This window comes from Equus asinus, chromosome 2 (genome assembly GCF_041296235.1).
Source record: "Equus asinus isolate D_3611 breed Donkey chromosome 2, EquAss-T2T_v2, whole genome shotgun sequence".
Classification (NCBI taxonomy): Eukaryota; Metazoa; Chordata; class Mammalia; order Perissodactyla; family Equidae; genus Equus; species Equus asinus.
The window spans coordinates 121355069-121368942 of NC_091791.1; positions in this window are offsets into that span (position 1 = coordinate 121355069).

Here is a 13874-nt window from a genome sequence, read left to right on the forward strand (position 1 = left end):
TGTGCTTTAAGTGATGATCTTCTGCTAATAAACACTCTCAGTCATTGTCTGAAGATGTTTTTATTTCATTCTCACTACTAAACTGCAGTTTAGGGGTCTTCCACGGCTTCTGTTAAGAGTTCAGCTGCTAAGTCTAGCTGTTACTTATATGTTACTCAAGAACATTCATCTTTTTAATCTGGTTGCTTTAAATTTTTTCTTTTTGATTTTGGTTTTCTTCAAACAGTATGTTAGTTGTTTTATTTTGATGCTGATGTTTTGGTTTGGGTTTTGTTTTGTTTTTAATTTTTGCGCTTGGGGTTCACAGGGATTTGAATCAGTATCTTGATGTCTTTCATCAGCTTTTGAAATTTCTCAGCCATTTTCTCTTCAAATATGTCTTCTGCTCCGTTCTCTCTTCTTTCCTTCTGGAACCCCAAGTACGCATATGTTAGCACTATATCCTCTGTGCTTTTAATCTGCTCTTCGGTGTTCACCATCCTTTTGCTCTCCATGCTTCACTTTGGGTGTTTTCTTCAGACCTTCTTCTAAGTCACTAATTCTCTCTTCAGTTGTGTTTAACCTACTGTTAAACCCACTCATTGGGGATTTATTATTTTGGTTACATCTTACATGTTAGAATTCACAATTTCTTTCTATTTTGCAGCTTCAAGTTCTCTGCAAAAATTCTCCACCTTGTCTTTTTTCTCCTTGTATATAACAAGCACAGGTATTTTAAAGTCATATCTGATCATGCTAATAACTGAACCTCTGTGGGTCTGTTTCCACTGTCTGTTGTTTCTGCTGTCTTTTGTCCATGTTGCTGTGTCTCCTCCTAGCCTGGTTATTATTTATTGGTGCCAGAGGGGTTTTTTGCAAAAATGTTTGTAGAAACAACTTGAAAAGGTTCTTACCTCCGCCAGAGAACGTTTATGTTTGTTTCTGCCAGTCTCCTAGGATCAATACCAGCCCAGGACCCCTCCAAACGAGGTACAAGAGCTGAAATGATTTGGAGCTGAGCTCAGTCCCCATGACCGCCTGTCTGCTTCCAGCTCCCACTCGCTCCTGTCTTACAGTCCCTGAAGGCCCCATCCCCAAGCACGGGGTGCTTACCAGGGTTCCACCTCCTCCGTATTGTGGTCTGGTATTTCTTCTCATCTTCTTAGCAATACGAAGCCTCAAGTAGATGGTTTTGTCCTGGTTTTAGTATTTTGTTAAGCTTTCATAGTTTCCTCAGCGAGAATATTGATCAAACTTTCCTGACTCACCATTACCAGAGGTGCAGCTTTGTATTTTCCAAAACTGTTTCGTTATATTTTGTCCACCGTTTCCATGTAGTTCGGCCTAACATGTGGCCAAACCCTGTTTTCCAAATTCTCTGTAATGTGTGTATATATATTAATTTTAAAGTCAGTAAAAAGTTATTTCCTTTACAAATAATCCTTTTCATCATATTTAGGATGAATGATGAGGCAGGTTTTTTTCCCCATAAGAACTGAAGAGACTGTAGCTCATCTGCATTGTGTGTAAGTGACGTCTACTGACTGCTATGTGCCCGGCCCGTGGTGGCTCACATGCTTTAAAGCATTTATCTTCCCAACAACCCACAAGATAGAGACTGCTATTAACTGCATTTTACAGTCAAGGAAAATGAGGAGACACAATTATTTGTGACAGAACCAAGGTTCAGACTAGACGATCTGATTTCTGAGCCCACACTCTTAGTGCAACCCCCCACCCCACTCCCCCACACTAACTGTGTAGGGCTGGCTTAAAAGAAAACTCTTCAAATTAAAATAGGATCCTTCTGAGCCTCACTGAATTAAAAATAAATGGGGACTGTGTATATTTGACACCATTAGTTGGCAAGATATTCTATATGCACCAAGAAATCTACATTCGTGAAATTCCTTCCACAAGTGTTGACAAAGATGTGGAGGAACTGGAACTCTCCTACCCTGCTGGTGGGAATGCAAAATAGTACGGCCACTTTGGAAAATGACTTGGCTGTTTAGAAAAAAGTTAAAATTGCACCTACCATAATACCTGTCATATTGCTAACTATTTACCCCCTGATAATAAAAGCCTATGTCCACAAAACCCTTGTACGTGAATGTCTATGGTGGCTCTTTTTATTTATAGCCCAAAGCTGGAAACGACCCAAATGCTCATCAACAGGTGAACAGATAAACAAGTTTTCACATACTCATCCTATAGACTACTTTCTTGTTAGTGCTGTCAGCTTGATTCCGACTCCTAGAGATTCTGTGTCCTGCCTGGTCTTTTTGCGCCATCCTCTCACTTCTAGCACTATATCAGACAATGCTCCGCTGCTGTTTGTAGGGTTTTCATGGCCAGTTTTGGGAGGAAGTGGGTGGCCAGGTCCTTCTTCCTAGTCTGCCTAGTCTAGAAGCTCTGCTGAAACCTGTCCTCCATGGGTCACCCTGCTCGTATTTGAAATCCCAGTGGTGTAGCTTTTAGCATCACAGCAACATGCAGCCGACACAGCGTGACAACCGATGAATGGGTGGTGTGGTTGCCTGACAGGGAAACGAACCCGGGCTGCGGTGGCGAGAGCACCAGACTTTAACCGCTAGATCACCAGAGCGGGCTACTACAGGCCACGACTTGGCAATAAAAAGGAACAGCTATTGACACACTCAATAACATGATGGAATCTCAAAATAATTATGCTGGTGAAAGAAGCCAGACAAAAAGCAGTACATACTGGATAATTCTATTCATAAAAATTCCAGAAAACGCAAACCAATCATAGGTAAGTGTCAGAAAAGCAGGTCAGAGGTTAGCCTGGGAATGGTGGGAAGGAGGGGCTGAGGGAATTGAGAGAGGATGAATCCAAAGGCCACAAAGAAACTTTTGGGGGTTGATGTGAAAGTTCATTATCTTGACTGTGCTGATGGTTTCATGTATGCGTACGTGTCAAAACTCATCTGATTATGCACTTTAAAATGTGCAATTGTGTGTCAGTTATACTTCAATAAAGCTGCAGAAATTTAAATTAAATAAGAACAAATAGAGAGTATACGCATTTGATAGCATTAATTGGTTAGATATTCTGTGAATACCAAGAAAATACACATTGGAAAATCGCTAACATGCCTTCTTAGCCTCTGATTACTTTAATTCCGAAATATATCTGTCACCCAATGTCTATCTGATGTCCGTACTACTAGGTTAAGTATGAAAATGGATATATTCTTGAAATGATTTTAAAGAGCATATTTGATTTTAACAAACAAAGGCTACTTCTGATGATAAAAATTTCTCACCGTATATTTCATGAATCTTGTATTTTGCACTCAAAGATAGCATAAACTATCCCAAATATGGACATTTCCCTCACATAAAAATAAATCCTCTTTCCTCTACCGCTTGGCTCTCTAGGGAGCTTCCAAACAACATTCTATCCTGGTTGTTGTAACTCCGGCAAGTAAACAAATAGAGACAAATATGCACAGCTAAATAAAATTATCAATACAGAATAATGTCCTTCTGTTTTAGTTTTGTGCTTGGAATAAATGTTTAATTTCCAAGAAAATATGGGTGTGAACGTAATCTTTGATTTCATTGGTGCTTGATTAAGCCCCACGCCTCTGTGCCTATCGCTAAGCTGGGTTTTCATTTTGCTGTGGTTTGCACACGGCTAAAGCCTTTCCTTTTGAAATGAAAATAGAAAAAGTCAGTGTATCAGCTTCAAAAAGGCACATCAAGCAGCATCCGCATAATGAATGGAGAGAGAAAGCAGTTATGGGTTTTCTGTTCACCAAATCCTAAGCGGCTTAATTAGCCAGTAAAGACACATTTGTAATGGGTGAAATGCACTTTGTTGAGCACTGCTGCATTTGCAAGTTGATTTCTGGCTGGAAAAGCAGCTCCTTGTGGAGTTTGAAACAAGAAAGAGTTTGAGAACGATTCTAGTCCAATGATTCCCCAATTCAGCCTTTGGATTGATGGTGGTCCTTGAAGATATGTTTATTAATAAAGAGAGCGAGAGAAGACTGAAGTAATTTTTCATAAAAATAAACGGACTCAATTTAAAGCCTAGGAGTCAAAACAAGCCAATAAACACACACAAAATCAAGCATAAATCACTACTTTAGGACAAAACTATTTTCCTTGGAAAATAGAAGCACATACACTGATGCATTTCTCTGTCACTGTGGCAGGCAGATTTCTAGGATGGTCCCCAATGACTCCACCCCCTGGGGTTCACCCCCTGCTGTGATGCCCTCCCCTGAGTGTGGGCTGCACCCAGTGACTCGCTTCTAATGACTAGAAAAGAATAGAGTAGAACAGAACAGAATAGAATAGAATGAGGCAAAAGTGATTGATGTCGCCTCCCAGATTCAGGTATGAAAGACCATGTTTTCCCCCTTGGCTGGCACTCTCTCTGACCTTTCTTGCTCACGTGCTCTGAGGAAGCCAGCAGCCGCCCGCGTGGTGAGCTGCCCCACGGAGACGCCCACGGGCAAGGCCCTGAGGGCGGCCTGTGGCCAAAACCAGCGAGGAACCAAATCCTGCCAACAGCCAGGTAAGCTTGGGGCAGACCCTCTCCTAGTCCACCAGGAGCTGACTGGAGCCCAGCCGACAGCTGGATTGCAGGCTTGGGAGAGACCCGGAAGCAGAGCACCCAAATAAACCAGAATTCTGTCCTGCGGAAGCCACGAGATACTTAATGGTGTTGTTTTAGGCCACTATGGCTCGGAGCGCATCTCACCACGTCTATACACAGAGTCATGAAGAGACTTTTGTAAACAAGACGATAGATCGGAAGTCATAAGAGATAAGATGAACGTATTTGTGTTAAAAAAAAAAAACAATGCTGCTTTAATTTTATACGGCAAAAGATATAAAATTCAAAGTAACTAACTTCTGTTTCACAGAGGAAACTGTATTATAAATTCAACAGAAAAAATGGTGGACTGGAAAAAAATCAACACATACGGTAAAGAATTAGTTATCTATAATGTACAAATTAATTTTAAAAGGATAAGAATAGGCAGTTCACAGAAAAGCATAGCCGACTGGCCAATAAGCCTATAAAAAGATGCTCAAAACCCCTCCAGGTCTGTTAAGCCCATCAGGCGGACAAGATTAGAATGGATTGTGAACTCCCCTTCTGGTAAGCTTTCTGGGAAAAGGAGACTCTGACATACCGCTGATAGAAATGGGAATCGTTCTAGACCCTTAGAAGACAGTCAGGCGGTAAGTTTGAAATTCAAAACATACTCTTTGATCCTGGAATCTCACTACTGGGATTCTACCCACAGGGAATAAAACACAAAAACACGAAACTTCACATACAAGGATGTTTACTGCCGCATATTATACTGGCCAAACGCAGAAACAACGTGAATGCGTGTCAGTAAAGGAGACGGTGAGTAAGGTGGGGGGCATCGACGTCCTGATGTCCTGTGCAGGTAAACGAGTTTGTGTGTCAGTTCCATGTTGAGTGAGGACAGAGGTGCAGGGAAGCGTGCGTGATGCCATCTCATTCCTAGAAAGCAAGGATCCCCAGTGCGATTTCACTCACACATATGAGAGAAAGACAGACAAGGAGAGAGAGGAATGGAAAAATACATATTAGGTTCTTAAACTAAGTTGGGGATAGGGATGGAGGCAGAGACAGGGGAGAGACCGAAGAGAAGCAGGGGAGGGGTGAGCAACACAAAATGAGAATTTAAATGAGCACTTAAAATGGTGTCCTCGGGAAATGCAGCGTACTCTCACTTGTGTAAACTATAATGCGTGTGTGTAGGAGATGTACAAAAGGATGATGACAGAAAAGGTATAGCGACTTTCTCAGGAGGTCTGATTTCAGAGAATTTCATTTTTTCTTCATACTGTTTGTATTTTTAAAAGTTTTTGCCCCCCGAAACATGTATTATTTATATAATCTGGGGGTGGGGGGGGATGACAAAAAAATCTGTTTTCACCATGGAAATGAAAGAACCTTTTCATCACTTTATCTGCCTTATATATTGTAGTTCTACAGAAGGTTTTATTTGAAAACAGTTCTGCAAAGCACTGCTGTAGACAATACGGCCTTCCTCCCCCACCCCCGAGCCTGTGAAATTCCAGAAGAGTAGACTGGTATCTCTGCAGCAAAAAAAAAAAAAAAAAAAAATGAGATTTGCAAAAATGAATAATGAGCAAAACGTTTGTTGAGTTAAAACACATTGCAAAGCATAATTTATAGGACAGGCTAAAACTGACAACCACAGGCCACATGCAGCTCATGAATGATTTTATTGGGCTCACACAAGTGTTCAAAAAGTGAGTCAGTTAACAACATACAAAATCAGGAGATTTTTTTAAAATCAAGAAGCCAGATTTCTTTTACAAAACCCAGACTCCTGACAACAGTGGGCCCATGCTCCCGCATGAAAAAATCATGCAGATCCCAGTGGTGGCTGTGCCCTCCGGCTGGGACTCATACTCTCCCACCTGGGCCCTTCATCATGTCACCTGCCTGGCATCTGCCATCCTTGTAAGTGGCTACCCTGATTTACCATGATACAAGGGACAGGGAAGGTCAGAAAGTGACCCTGGGGCTCACTCTGATTGCTCAGGCAATGAGCTCACTAGGCCCAGGATAGATGGCTTCAGCTTCCCGCGGGGCCTAAGATTTCCAGGTTCTTGGAGCCACATCATCAGGCAACTGCTCCAGCAGCTGCCCCCAAATCCACACTGCTGGTCCACGCGGTTTGTGTGGCCTCCTCTGGCAAGGCTGCTCGTCTGCCTGACAAGAGCGGCCAGCACTGTCCTGTGGAACACACCTCCACAGGCAGAGCGCCTTGCTCAGCACCATGGGAGCCAGGGGAGCACAGAGCAGCCTCAACCTCCTCTCCATGAACCTACCTTTATAAGCTCCTCCTTCCCACAATAAAGCCCGTGCTTGAGCCTATACCAGGTGACTTGGAATTCATTTGAGGCCCTGCTGCCAAACCACTGCAGTGTTGGTCTCACCACCCCTCCTCCTTTGCAAATTAGTTTCCTCTCAGCCGGGAGAAGTTCAGGCAACAGCTATGTTCTGGTTGTGCCCTGGTCCTCAGCTTATTTCATCATCCTTCTGCATTATTCTTCTTCCGCCTGTGTTATCTGCTCCTGCTTCCCAAGCTGATATGTGCCAGTCATGTCAGAACTGACAGTCTGGTTCCAGAACATTCTCAGCCTTTTGGTCGGCATGTGTCCTAAGCACGATCCCAGGAACAGAAACCCTCAGCCTTCACTGTGCAGTTCCCTGACTGAATTGCTCTTGCTCTTAGCGCTTCATGAGTCAGTGCAGTGGGGCCCTCACTTGCTTCCCGCTTGCACTGTGCCTGCTGCTGTGGTGGGAGGAGGTCCTCTTATCTGATTTCAAGAAAGGAAAAGAGCCTTTGTGGGCCCGAGTTCTTCCCGGAAGAATCCATATGATTATTCAGACATCCTTTCTCCTCTAGTTATTTCTTACTCTTTCCTGAAACAATGCCTCGAGGTTGCACTGGGGACTTCTTGCCAAGTTGTAAGTGTTCGAGCCCCTACTATGGGCTATTCTAGAGCAATCGGCCATCTCAGGGTTCTGGTTGTTAGTACCTGCACTGCAGGAGAAGGGAAAACAAGATCTCCTCTCTGCTAATGTTACAGGCTCTTAACATCAGCCCTGATATCAGTTCGCCACATTGAACCCAGCGTATATGGGGTTAAAACTAAAACCCACCACCCCCTTTCCTGCTTCTCTAGCTCCACTCATATGTAAATACCTGTTTCTTTAAACTTGGACTCTTTGAGCTTTACAACTAGATGGGAGTTCCAAATTGTTAAAAGCCCAGGTGGCCTGGAGTTGGAGGCACGCTAAAGTTTAGCTCATCATGTGTCCTTGAGTTTGCCAGGAAAGCCGCTGTCTCAAGAGTCTCAAGGAGCGGAGGCTTCCCAGACCTCAACTCCTCGACTCCCGGTGCTCCAACCCACCTCAAACAAGAAGAGGAGACAACGGCGAAGGACGCCCACCTGCCATCCTCCTATCTCACCCTCCCCCTCGCCTTGCTGCAAGCAGCCTTTCAAGGCCAAAGGCAGGCTGGTGGGAAAGCACCAAGCTGCACAAGCTTCATGTGCCCCCTCCCCTACCCAAAACCCCAAATAAAAATCCCTACCCATTCCTTATCGGAGAGCCAGCAATTTTTGAGGCATGAGCCCTTGCTTTGCTCCCTGTGCCTGGCATAGTAAAAACCTTTCCTCTTCCACTCAAGACTCTGTTCTCGTTATTCGGCTTGGCATCGGGTTCAGAGACCGAACTTTCGGTTACACTAATTCCCTGTGGCAATCTACGTGTGTCTAGAACAGTTGTTTTGGGAACAGAGCTAGGGAGAGGAATGTGGAGCTCGGAGAGACAGACCTTCCCCTTCTGGGGTGTGCACAGAGTTCCCAGGAAAAGGTCTTCTGGGGCCTGGGCTGGTGGATTTCTTTGAGGCAGTCTGAAATGGGTATCAGACCAAGAGGTAGGAGCCAGACTGAAGATTAGGGAGAGATTTGTCCAGAGCCTGGAAATACAGACAAATCCTGAGGGCTGAGCCCCTAGAACGGCCAAAGGAAAGATGTTCAGAGATGGCATGGAGGAATAGGGGGCAGAGTGTCCACCGAGGACCAGTGATCCACCCAGCGTGTTGTTAATGGACTCATAACACAGGACGTGCTGAAAAGTGTATCATTTAGCCCATAATTTTTCAATCAACTCAGAGAACCAGTGCTTACCAGTCAGCAAAATAATTAATGATCTTATTGGACTTGGTAGACCGTAATATCCTTCTTGTCCTTCGAGCCTCACAGGAGCTATTTGTTTTAGAGTAAAGATATTAAATTCATGCTTGAGAGCGTTAAAGAAGGAAGACAAACGGCCTCAAATGAAATAAACTCCTTCTAAAGGGAAATTCCTCTTGAATTGCTCTGACATCTAGTCTTCCAACCATTTCAGAGTTTGAATTAGAAGCTCTATATTGTTCTTGCTTTTGTTTGAACTGTCTTCTTGCTCTCCAAATCACTTCTTCTTCTTCTTCTTCTTTTTTTTTCTTTTCTTCTTGTCTGGGCCATGGAGAGCTGGAAGCTGTCTGCTGTGGGTCAGTCACTTCTCACACCCAGGCCCGATCCTTCATCTGTGAAATGAAAGAGGAATGAAATGACATCTCAATCGCTGACATTTAGGGATGCTGTGATTTTCCATCTAAACAATCTCCAGGCCTTGTGTTTGTATACTATTGATCACAGAATTAGAAATTAAAGTTTAAGCTTTAGGAGGCATGCATTTTTATAGTATACAGCTGAATTGCAACATGCAGGTTTATTTAAAGAAGGAGATGCATTTGCTCAAGAGACTACATCCAGGTTCTTCTTCTCCTTGATTAAAAGATAAGTCTCACAGCCTGAGTTCTTTTATTTATTTATTTTTTTAACGGATTTTTTTTTCAGGGTTAAGATTCGCCCTAAGCTAACATCTGTTGCCAATCTTCCTCCTTTTTTCTTCCCTTTTCCCCCACAAAGTGCCAGTACGTAGTTGTGTACAGCTGTAAGTTCTTCTGGTTCTTCTATGTGAACCACCGCCACAGCATGGCTACTGACAGACGAGTGGTGTGGTTCTGTACCCAGGAACCAAACCCAGGCCGCCAAAGCGGAGTGCGCCAGACTTTAACCACTAAGGCATCAAGGCTGGCTCTGTTCTTTCAAATTAGGTTTGTTAAGCTGCAGACCACGCTCTGGGTGCATATTAACGTGCTGTTGAGCTCTCAGTTTTATTTAACATCACTAGGAATAAATGTGATGAAATCACACTTAATATTTCAGCCGATGGCAAGGGAACTGAGATTAGGCAAGCTTGCTGGAAATTAAAAACAAATAGCAGTCCATGAATCACTCTTACATGGGCACAAATCATTTGTTTCACATTTTCCATTTTCGATCTCAATCACTTTTCAAGTATTACTCTCTGACTTTGAAATCACAGATCTAAAAGACGGAATGGCTCTAAAGCCCAAATTATCCCACTACATTTGACCGGTCATCATCTGTCATGGTATGCCTGTCGAGTCTGCATGTCTCGGTCATGGAAAGGGTTTCCAGAGAATGGCATGGGGCAGTGCACCCTCTGGGGACATGACCAGGTGTGGCCCAATCTGGAGGCCCTCATGTCCCTCTGTGGAAGAGCCCAGATCCCACCGCCCCAGCAAGTGGTGTGAGATTCGCAGTGTGACACTGTTACGACTTTTATTTATGCCCTGATTTTGTACTCCACTCGTACATCGTTTCATTGACAACACCAAGGACCTGCTGCCTGCTGGGCCCCGTGCTGGCCACCAAGAACTCCAAAGAGGAGGAACTGCCCCTGTCCCTGAGTGCCAACGGCGCCTTCCGAGCTCCCTCCTGCAGGGAAGCTTTCCCTTCTCCCCTGTTCTGTCCCCCCTGGTTCTTTGCTCTCCTGGCTACAAGAGAGCTTAGAGAGCATTTAGTTTCCCCACCCCAACCTGCCCCTCAGAGGGTCAAAGCAGAACGCCGCCTTCACCTTGTATCCTCAATGCTCGGGCATTGGAATCCGACAAGCAGTAAATGCTTTAAAATGAAGGAATTTTCAATACTTTCCCCAGGTTCCTCCCAAATAGTGCTGTGCCCATATAAGGGCTTCAATAAATATTTGCTGGTTATTTATTAAATAGATGACCCCAGAAGTGTATACCAAGGTTATTATATTGATAGCAGGGTTATTGTATGGAGTCAGGTAATATTGACTGTGCTGACAGGAAGGAGTCACTGGCTTGGAGGCATAATGTTTAAATTATAAAGATCGAAAGAAAAATTCTTCATTCAAGCCGCAGCAGCAAATACATACTACATACGGAGTCTAGCTTCAGTAACACAAAGCAGACCAATGAAGGCTATATTGGGAGTTGAGAGGAAATAAATCAATACCTGGTATGCTGGGTGGATAGGCAGGAAGAATTCATTTAAACTGAGAGTTATAATCAACAATAAAAGGTGTAAGGGCCTTAAAACTATACACAAAATGACAACATGAAAATATATAAAGCAAAATTAATTAGGCATATAAAGAAGAACTAAATCCTGCACATGGCCTAAAATGTAACGGGTGCTCAGCAAATTATTTCTTGACTGACTTTTAAATGATTTCCCAGAATCACAGTTGCAGTCTGCTTTCAACCAGCCATTTAGAATGATTTTGGCGGTGGCGCTCTGGCTGCAAGGAGAGCCTCGGGGATTTATCTCGAAGCTGTACATGGACAGCAAGGCAGATTTTTATTTAGATTGTATGTTTCTTTGGAATGATTTTAGAAGTTGGTGGTTGATAGAGGACGTGCAGAAATAAAAGCCTTTACAAAGCCCGTTGGCATTGCCCTTAGTCCTGGGAGTTCTTTAACACGCCACTATCAATGTACGACAGATAAAACAGACTCCACGAGGGGCCTGAGGGGTTGAATAGCTATTGACTCAATAGAACCGCGTGTATATATGTGTGTGCAGGCTAATAGACATATAAAGCTCTGTGCCCTTCAGGATAGCATACCACACTTTCAAGTTACAACTAATCATCTACAAAACTTCATCTCAAATTTTAAGATCCAAAAGGGAGGAATTGCAGGAACCACACCTAACACTCACGAAGCAATGAAACTATAGAATGTAGAATCAAAAACCCAGCTGGATATTAAGAAACAGTCCCCCCAGTTCTACAGGATAAAGGAGAGGGAAACGATGCCATGTTAATATAATTGAGTATCATCAGTCATTACAAATCACATTTTCAAATGTTTTTGTTTTTGTTTTTTGAGGAAGATTGGCCCTGGGCTAACTGCTGCCAATCCTCCTCTTTTTGCTGAGGAAGACTGGCCCTGACCTAACATCCATGCCCATCTCCGTCTACTTTATACATGGGACGCCTACCATAGCATGGCTTTTGCCAAGCTGTGCCACGTCCGCACCTGGGATCCAAACCGGCGAACCCTGGGCCACCGAAGCGGAACGTGCGCACTTAACTGCTGCGCCACTGGGCTGGCCCCTCGAATGTTTTTGACATGGGGAAATGTTCCTCATACAACTGTGAACAGAATAATCGTGAACACTCTTTACAGATAGCGTGATCTCAAATAGACCCAGACACGAGTGAAATGTGTATGGATAGGGGCAAGTAAAGATAAAAATGGAGCCTTGGCTGGGTCAAGGGATATGTCCTGATATCTTCAACAGCCTCTAGTTTTGCTGATAACGTTGAACAACTGCATAAAAATACAATAGAATATTACGACATTTTTTTTCCTGACTTACATCATCAGTATAGCAGTTGGCTTGGGACATGGTGTTGGGGGGTAGAGGTGCAATTCCCAAGAAATAATGTTTTTGTTCCTTCAGAGCAGTTAACAGCATAGGCAAAAGGAGTAAAGAGGGGCAATGCCAATGAGTTACAGATGCTGGACCAGACTCTCTTACCAGCTGAAACATTCGATCCCCCACAAAAGATTCACACCACATGCACTAGTCAGCGCTCTCCAGGGTGCAAGTGATAGAAACCTAACTGAAACCGAATTAAGGGGGGCTGGTGGGGGTGGGAAGTAGAATGTATTGACTCTTGTAACTGAAAAGTCCAGAGGTTTCCAGCTTTAGGCATGATTGTATCCAGGTGCCCAAACAAGGTAGTCTGTCCCCATCTACTTCTTGCACTGTTTCCTTTTCTGTTGCCTTCTTTCTTAGGCGGCCATTCTCTGTGTGTGGTTAGCAATAGTCACTAGCAGATGCAGACTTCTATTCCGTGGGTCGCCCCAGTGCAAAGAGTCCATCTCTTCTCCAGTAGTTGTAGAAGTCCAGGAACCAGCTGTAATTGCCCTGGCTTGGGTCACATGCCCAGTGCTGAACGGAAAGTGGGATCTGCCAGCTGGCTGGAGCCGGATGACTGTGCATCTCTGAGGAGGTGTGGCCTTAGCTCTACCGGAGTCCCATGGGCTGAGATGGCGGTGAGGCACTGGACTGATTCTAAGTTACTTCCTCCAGCACGTGTGATCAGACACACACCTAAACAAGAACATGGCTGACCCGCCCGCCCCACGGACCTTCGGGATCACTCAGATAGAGTCACACTGTTAGTACGTAGCGTTATTATTGTTACATTATTATTATAAAATACGTAGCAGTGTCCAACAGAAATATAATAAGCCACATATGTAATTGGAAATCTTTTAGCAGCCAAATTAAAAAAGTAAAAAGAAACAACTCAAGTTAATTTAATAATATAATTTCACCCAATATATCAAAAATGATATTATTTCAATATGTAATCAATATACATAATTATTAGTGAGATTTTTACCTTTTACATTTTTTCATGCTAAGTCTTCAAACTCCAGTGTGTATTTTATACTTACGGCACATCTCAGTTTGGACAAGCATGTTTTTAAGCGCTTAATAGTCACATGGGGCTATGAGTTACTACTAGACAGCACAGGTATATATTATAAAGAAACGCTAACATCATAAAATGTTAAATTATAAAATGGAGAGGGGATTTTATTTTCCCCTTCATAGTTTCCTGAATCTTCTAAGTTTTCCATAATTTCTTCCTAAATAATGATCAAGTAGTAGAAAGTATGTCAAGGCCATTCCTGTAGAATGCTCATGAATGGGACAATGCTGGCTGATGGGAAACATCTCCTAATTTGCCCCCAAGGTTCTGGCCTTGGCATTCACTGCCCCATTTTTTAAGTGATCAGAATAAGGACAGATGATTCCGACTATTCAAATTTGCCATTAATGTGATGCTGAAAGCCTTAGAGGCTACCGCAGGTGCCAGAGGCAAAAGCCAAAATAATCTCAACAAGCTGGAATGACGGCATGAAGCTAGCGAG